We start from the raw sequence: 9,081 nt of genomic DNA, 5'->3' as shown, positions 1-9,081 counted from the left end.
CTTAAAAAGTGAGGTCAAATGATATTAAGATAAAAGATCAACCTGCACAATCCTCTATTTCTAGTCAAACACTGTTATTGATTCAAAAAGAATTAAACAGATGAGAACAAAAATTTATAGAAGTCCTCTTCCATTCCAATAATCCTATTGGTAATAGAACTGAAATGCTGAACACTCACTTGGCAGACTTACTGAAAAAACCTTCAGGTTGGGCAGTTAAGATAAAATCATGACTAAACACTTGCCAAATCCACCCTCACTTACCTACTTTCAGCATTACCTCCCCCAAATAATTCCTCAAATAAAAAACTAGATGAGTCAACCCCTTGCCCCAACCAGAACCCCCCAAATTTACTTTGCTGGGGCAGCTAACCAAGGCTTGGGGGTGTAAGCCACAGACCAGAGACACTTGCTATATGCTCTTTTATTTTCCTAATGTGTAGCAGATGTGCTCCTGTCAACCAGTTATGTAAGAGCTGACGGAGAGAAGGCATTTTGGAAAATTGCTTAGAGCAGCAAGTCTTTGAGCAATAGTTGTATCAATAGTAAACCACAGCACAAAACAGCTCCTGCCCTATCACATGTGCTAGGCAGTCTTAGTTGGGACGAGCGCTCATCTAAAATGGCTCCTGCCCAGGAAGCAGGGGGACCAGCCCTGACCACCAGTGCACCCACAGCAGTAGTGAGCCAGCCCACAAAGGGAATACCCTGGGAGCTCCTGATTCTAGTCAGCAGGGGTGACTGTGCTTCTGGGCCCCACAGGACTCGTTGTACATAAGGCCACTCCTTCAAAATGAGGAGACATAGCTGATTTACCTAATACATAGAAACACATGCAGAGGTGGGCAAAATGAGAAGACAGAGGAATAAATTCCTAATAAAAGAACAAGACAAAACCTCAGAAAAAGAACTAAATACAATGGAGATAAAGAGATCTGATAAAGAGTTCAAAGTAAAGGTCATAATGATACTGCACTGAGGAGAATACACATGAACACAAAACTTCAAAAAAGAGATAGAAAATATAAAAAAGAACTAATCAGAGCTGAATAATACAATAACTAAAATGAAAAATACAATAGAGGGAATCAACAGCAGCTTAGAAGCTGCAGAAGAACAGATCAGTGATCTGGAAGACAGTGTACTGGAAATCACCCAAGCGGAGCAATAAAGACTAAAAAATAATTTAAAAAACTGAGGATAGACCTCTGGGCTAACATCAATCATACTAACATTCCCATTATAGGAATCCCAGAAGAAGAGAGAGAAAGGAGCAGAAAACTTATTTGAAAAAAATAGTATCTGAAAGCTCCCCTAACCTGGGGAGGTAAATAGACATCAAGGTCCAGGAAGCAGAGAGAGTCCCAAACAAGATGAACCCAAAGAGTCCATACAAAGACCCATACTAATGACAATGTCAAAAACTAAAAATAGAGAATCTTAAAAACAGCAAGAGAAAAGCAACTAGTTATGTATAAGGGAACACCTAAAGACTATCAGCTGACCTTTCCTCAGGAAGTTTGCAGGCCAGTAGGGAGTGGCACAATATGTTCTACAACCAAGAATACTCCATCTGGCAAGGTTATCATTAACAATTAATTGAAGGAGAGATAGTTTTCCCAACAAACAAAAGTTAAAGGAGTTCATCACCCCTAAACTGCCCTCACAAGAAATGTTGAAGGGACCTGTTTAAGCGGAAAAGAAAAGGTCAAAGCTAGAAGAAAATGATGAAAGAAAAGAATCTCACTGGTGGTTAAAGCAAACATATGGTAAAGGTAGTGGATCAACCACTTATAAAGTTGGTATAAAGATTAAAAGACAAAAATGGTAAGACCAACTATATATACAATAATCAGTTAAGGGATACATAAGACAGAATATGTAAAATTTGACATCAATTACATAAGACCTGACTAGGGAAGAGTAAAAATGTACTGCTTTTAGAATGTGTTCAAACTTGAGTGACCACCAACTTTAAATAGACTGCTATATACACAGGGTGTTATATATGAACTTCACAGTAACTACAAAACAAAAACCTGTAATATATACCCCCCAAAATAAAAAGGAATCCAAATATAACACTGAAAGAAAGTCATCAAGTCATAAGGGAAGAAGCAAGAAAAGAATAAAGAAAGAACTACAAAAATCAACAAGTGATTTTGTCAGTGGTATGGTGTGCTATGCCTAGAAAATGGCCTCTCTACTCATTGGCCCATTTCCCAACACTCAGAGTTGTTAGCATTCTTGGTAGAAAGTTTGAGAACCCAATCCCAGCCAGCTCATTAAAATGCTGGCTATAAAATCAATTAAAAAAAAAAAAACCCAAACCTAGGATGACTGACTGAATAAAAAAACAAGACCTATCTATATGTTGCCTCTAAGAGACTCACTTCGGACCTAGGGACACATACAAACTGAATGTGAAGGTATAGAAAAAGATGTATATTACATACAAATGGAAATAAAAATAAAGCTTGGATAGCAATACTTTTATCAGACAAAACAGATTTTAAAACAAAGACTGTAACAAGAGACAAAGAAGGGCATCACATGATGATAAAGGTATCGATCTAAAAGGAGGATAGAACAGTTAGTAAGTATCTATGCACCCATCACAGGAGCACCTAAGTGTATAAAGCAAATATTAACAAACATACAGGGGAAAGTGTAATAGCAGGGGACTTTAACACCCCACTTACATCAGTGGTTAGATCATGCAGACAGAAAATCAGTAAGAAGGGGCACCTGGGTAGCTCAGTCAGTTATGCATCTGCCTTCGGCTCAGGTCATGATCTCAGGTTCCTGGGATTGAGTCCCGTGTTGGGCTCCCCACTAATTGGGCAGTTTGCTTCTCCCTCTACCCCTCCTCCTGCTCGTGTTTGCTAATAAATAAATAAAAATCTTAAAAAAGAAAAAAATCAATAAGGAAATAGTGGTCTTGAATGACACATTAGACTAGATGGACTTAAGAGATAATATATAGAATGTTCCATTCCAAAACAGCAGAATACACATTCAAGTGCATCTGGAACATTCTCCATGATAGATCATACTAGGCCACCACAAAATAAATCTCAATAAATTTAAGAAGATCTAAATCATATCAAGCATCTTTTCTGACCACAACAGTATCAAACCAGAAATCAACTGCAAGAACAAAAAGTGGAAAAAACAAAACACATGGAGGCTAAACTACATGCTATTAAACAACCAACGGGTCAAGAAGAAATCAATGAGGAAATAAAAAAATACTGAGACAAGTAAAAATAGAAACACAGTATTCCAAAATCTGTGTGATGTAGCAAAAGCAGTTCTATGAGGGAAGTTCATAGGTTACAGATCTACCTCAAGAAACAAGAAAAATAAACAATCTAAGCTAACACCTAAAGGAACTAGAAAAAGAACAAAGCCCAAAGTTAATAGAAGGAAGGAAATAAAGATCAGCGTGGAAGGAAATGAAAGAAAAACTGAAAAAGCAATAGAAAAGATCAGTGAAAAGAAGAGCCATTTCTTTGAAAGAACAAAACTGATAAACCTTTAGCCAGACTCATCAAGAAAAAAAAAAGGGGGCTCAAAGTCAAAAATGAAGAAGCTACAACCAACACCATAGAAATACAAAAGATTATAAGAGACTACTACAATTACATGTCAACAAATTGAACTTAGAAGAAATGGATAAATTCCTAGAAACATACAATCTCCCAAGAATGAATCAGGAAGAAATGATAACTGACTGACTCACTACTAGCCATGAAATTGAGTCAGTAACCAAAAAAAAACCCAAAAAACCTCCCAACAAACAAAAGTCCAGGATCAGATGGCTTCACAGGTGAATTCTACCAAATGTTTCAAAAAGAATTAGTAATACCTGTCCTACTCAAACTATTTAAAAAAACTGAAGAGGAAGGAATGCTTTCAAATTTGTTCTATGAGGCTCACATTACCCTAATACCAAAACTAGAAAGATACTATAAAAGCGAAAACGGCAAATCAATGTCCCTGATGAATACTGATGCAAAAATCTTCAACAAAATATTAGCAAAGGAAATTCAACAATACATTCAAAGGTTCATACAGCATGATCAATTTATTTGAGGGATGCAAGGATGGTTTATTATCTGCAAATCAATGTGATACAACATATTAACAAAATGAAGGATGAATATCATGATCATCTCAATAGATGCAGAAAAAGCATTAGACAAAATTCAACATCCATTTATGATAAAAACTCTCAAAAAAGTAGGTATAGAGGAAACATACCTCAACATAATAAAGGTCATTTATAACAAACCCAATGTTAACATCACATTCAACAGTAAAAAGCTGAAAGCTTTTCCTCTAAAATCAAGAACAAGACAAGAATGTCCACTCTAACCACTTTTATTCAACACAGTACTAGCAGTCCCAGCCACAGCAATGAGACAAAAAAAGATATAAAAGCATCCAAATTGGTAAGGAAGAAGTAAAACTGCCGCAATTTGTAGATGACATGATACTATATGTGGAAAACCCTGTAAGACTCCACACAACAAAAATATCAAAATAAATGAACAAACTCAAAATGGACTAGAAAACTAAATGTAAGACTTGAAACTATAAACCTCCTGAAAGAAAACACAGGCAGTAAACTCTTGGACCTTGGTCTTAGCAATATATATATATATATATATATATATATATATATATATATATATATATATATATGTATATATATATATTTTTTTCCCCCCTGATTTGTCTCCTCAGGCAAGGGCAACAAAAGCAAAAAGAAACAACTGGGACTGCATCAAACTAAAAGGCTTTTTATACAGTGAAAGAAACCATCACCAAAATGTAACGGTAACCTATGGAATAAAAGAAGATATTTACAAATCATACTATCTGATAAGGGTTTAATATCCAAAATATATAAAGAACTCATACAAGTCAACACCAAAAAAAAACAATCAACCCAATGAAAAAATAAGCAGAGAACCTAAATAAGCATTTATCCAAAGAAGACATACATATGGCCAACAGTCACAAGAAGAGATCCTCAGTATCACTAATCATCAGGAAAATACAAATCAAAACCACGAGAAATCACCTCACACAAGTCAGAATGGCTAATATCAAAAAGACAAGAAGAACCTGTTGTGTGGAGCACAGGCTGATAGATGGAACTACTGAATTACTGTATGTACACCTGAAACTAATATAACACTGTATGATAACTAATGGGAATTAAAATAAAGACTTAAAAAAAATGAAAAAAAAAGAGAACTACAAGTGTTGGTGAGGACGTGGACAAATGGAACCCTGATGCACTGCTGGTGGGAATGTAAATTGGTACTGCCATTATGAATAACTATGGATAGTATGGAGGTTCCTCAAAAAATGAAAAATGTTAATACCAGAAGTTTCACTTCTGGGTACTTACCTGAAGAAAATGAAAACATGAATTCAAAAATATGTATGTATTCTTATGTTTACTTCAGCATTACTTACAATAGCCAACATATGGAAGCAACCTTTGTGTCCACTAACAGATGAATCGATAAAGATGCAGTATATATATGCAATGGAGTATTACTCAGCCATAAAAAATAAAGAAATCTTGCCATCTGTGACAACACGAATGGACCTAGAGGGTATTATGCTAAGGGAAGTCAGACAAAGACAAGTACCATATGATTTCACATGGGGAATCTAAAAAACAAAACAAATGAACAAACAAAATAGAAACAGACTCATAAATACGGAGAGCTAGTGGTTGCCAGCAGGGAGAACAGGGGGATGGGTGAAACAGATGAAGTGGATTAAGAGGTACAAACTTCCAGTTAAAAAATAAACAAGTCACAGGGATATAAAATACAGCATAGGGAATACAGTCAATAATATTGTAATAACAATGTATGGTGACAGACTTATGGTGGTGATCACTTTGTAATGTATATAAATGACAAATCACTACGTTGTACAGCTAAAACTAACAGAATAGCGTATGTCAACTATATTTCAATTAAAAAAAATTACTAAAGTATAGCAGCTTATAACCAACCACATCAACCACATCTTTGTCTGTCCTGGATATGTATTTTACTGTTTCTTGCATAAGTCAGCAAAAATTAATTAATTAATTTGTCGGGGGTGGGGGGGAGCACACAAGCAGGGGGAGTGGCAGGCAGAGGGAGAAGCAGGCTCCCTGCTGAACAGGGAGCCCGATGTGGGGCTCAATCCCAGGACTCTGGGATCGTGACCTGAGCCAAAGGCGGATGCTTAACGACTAAGCCACCCAGGCATCCCACAAGTTAGCAAAAATTAAAGTCTTATGTTTAACAAATTATATACGACCGATAGATACTGTGCACTTATTGCTACCAAGCCTTCCTTCTTTCAATGGTAAATTATTCTCTTTCTCTTTTAGGAGGAAGTTCCAACTATCATGCTCCCTACTATTTGCTACGTTACTTGAAAGGAAGTTATAGTGAAATATATTTGAAAATGGTAGTTTAAAAACAGGTTGTTTATGCAGGATATCTCAGACTCTTTAATATGATAATCAACATTATTTTAAATCTCCAAGAAAGTAGGGGAACAAAGTATGTACTATGTGCAGAGCTTATTTGCTCCTGGATACCTTTCCATGGAACATACTGTGAGATGAGGGTTTCATGGCACACACTGGAAAAACACTGGTTTAGGTACATGTTACATTTTTATAGACTAGCTTAGTTCTTAATTCATAGTATTAGTTCTATGAAAAAATTATGTCCCGAGTTTGAAACAACACGCTTAGAAAAAAACTTGCCGAATGCAACCAAATCACATGTATTTAGATTTCTATAGCCACTGGTTACTGTGCTTTTGAGATTTTCCCTAAATGGCATGTTAACCTCAAACAAAATAAAATTATTCCCAAGTTTTCAGTTTAAAACAAGAAATAAAAATGCAAACTAAACACCTGAAAAACAGTATTGCTACAAGCACATAACGTTTATCAATAATCCAAATAAAGTTTATTTGTAAGGTGCAACTTCCAAAATGAGAGAATTTTCTATATCTAAAAAAGCATGGATAAAAAGCATAATATTTAGTTGGTCTGGATTTGAATCCTGTCATTTAGCATTTATGAGAGACTGAGACTGAATAACCTGGCCAAGAGCTTTTTCCTCCCTACAAAGTATTAGTATTTGCTTTGTGTGGTTGTTTTGAGGATTAGATTAAAGACCGAGCACAATGACGGGCAAGAACAAATAATAGGTTTTCAAGAAATGGTAGTTCTTGTTATCATTTCCATCCTAAAACAACTAGTTTGCCACAATATAGTCCAAGAACCTCTCATGGTATCTAGAACACTTGGCGAATAGAACATGGTGCTAAGACAGCTGGGTAGCAAGAAAATAAAATCCACAGGTAGAAAATTGTCATACTACTATAGTTTCTTATAATGTGTTTACGGAACTTAAAAGGGAAAATATTATGAATGCCTAGGGGAAAATGGCACTTTCCTTCAATATTCAATTTAAAGTTATTCATGGGCGCCTGGGTGGCTCAATTGGTTAAGCGACTGCCTTCGGCTCAGGTCATGATCCTGGAGTCCCGGGATCGAGTCCCGCATCGGGCTCCCTGCTCAGCAGGGAGTCTGCTTCTCCCTCTGACCCTCTTCCCTCTCGTGCTATCTCTCATTCTCTCTCTCTCAAATAAATAAAATCTTTAAAAAAAATTTAAAGTTATTCATATTTAACCATCTTTCATACCATTATACGTCTCAGATTTTAAAGATCATTGCTCGATTTCAGACTGAAAAATGAATACACAAAAAAGATACCAAAAGAATTAAGCAGAAGTGATACTGACTAAAGAGTTGAAAATAAAATCTACCCTGGCTAGAACTGAACACTGACAGGTAACTTTCTCCAAAGGAAAATCTAACTTGAATTATACAAGATTCATTTTTTTATACAGTTCAATAGCCTGTCAATGAGGAACTCAAGACACAAAAGCCGTTTTATCTGACTACCTAAAATTCTACTGTGCATTGTCATTTTTCAGGTCTTACTCCTCTGAAATAATTATGTACTTCCTGAAACCGGAAATGAGAGTTTGCCTGTGATTTAAGTTTCAGAAAAGTTTGTAGAAAACAGCAAAGCACATCAGTTGTTAAAGGTCTTACCTTTTCCGCACTATATAGCAGCCATTTCTACAAATATAAGAGTATGTGCATACTTTCTCAGAACTCAAAATGAGAACACCAAGAACAGAAGTCTATGTGCATAAACATATGTATACACATATGTATCAGCTAAATTCCCCAAAGTGGATTTAAACCAGTAAGACTACTTTGACATTCTAAATTCAGAAAGCAGAAAGCAGACATAAGCACTATTTTGTTTATAAATCAGAGGTATAATGAGCTAATAAGTTTCAGTCAGAATACTATATAGTTTAGAAGTACTCTGACTGGATCCCATTAAAAAAAAGTCATTCAAAATAAAAAGCACATTCTTCTAACAGCAAAGAATTCTCCCACTTTTTATTTATTTTGACATATTGGTATTCTCATAAACTTGCAAGTGGAAGATAAGCTGTTCAATAAAAGCCATTTCATATATACAATATACAGAAATTTTAAAAGTCTGTTCATATAATGAATTCTTTTGGTATTGACAAAAAATTAAGATACAAATAATTGACTAGAAATGAAACTATCACTTAACTAACACAGGAACTGCACTTCATTTCAGGAAAAAAATCCAGATCTTACTGTGTTAGAAGAATAAAGCACATTTGTCATAGTATACATTATCATATTCCCCTAAAGCAGGGACTATTTAAAGTTTTTAAATTAAAAAGTATTCAGGATTACTTCTGTCTGTACATTCAGGAACTATCATCATATCACTGGTTACACACAATTCTCTCATCATGCAAAAAACCTGTTAGTTGTTTTCTAAGGTCTAATCAAGTCAAACAATAAACTAATTATAGCAATTTAATTAGCAAGCTGTCTATCAGAGAGGTGTAGAAATTCCACAGTTGAATTCTATTTCCTGTCTACAGTATGGCCGCTATTCAATTTTCTCCATGTATTAG

Source organism: Eumetopias jubatus, unplaced genomic scaffold, assembly GCF_037043125.1.
Source record: "Eumetopias jubatus isolate StellerSeaLion01/CBP00866 unplaced genomic scaffold, mEumJub1_p1.0 scaffold_1, whole genome shotgun sequence".
In the NCBI taxonomy this organism is placed as follows: Eukaryota; Metazoa; Chordata; class Mammalia; order Carnivora; family Otariidae; genus Eumetopias; species Eumetopias jubatus.
The sequence above is the reverse complement of the archived record's forward strand: the minus strand, read 5'-3'. Positions refer to the sequence as shown.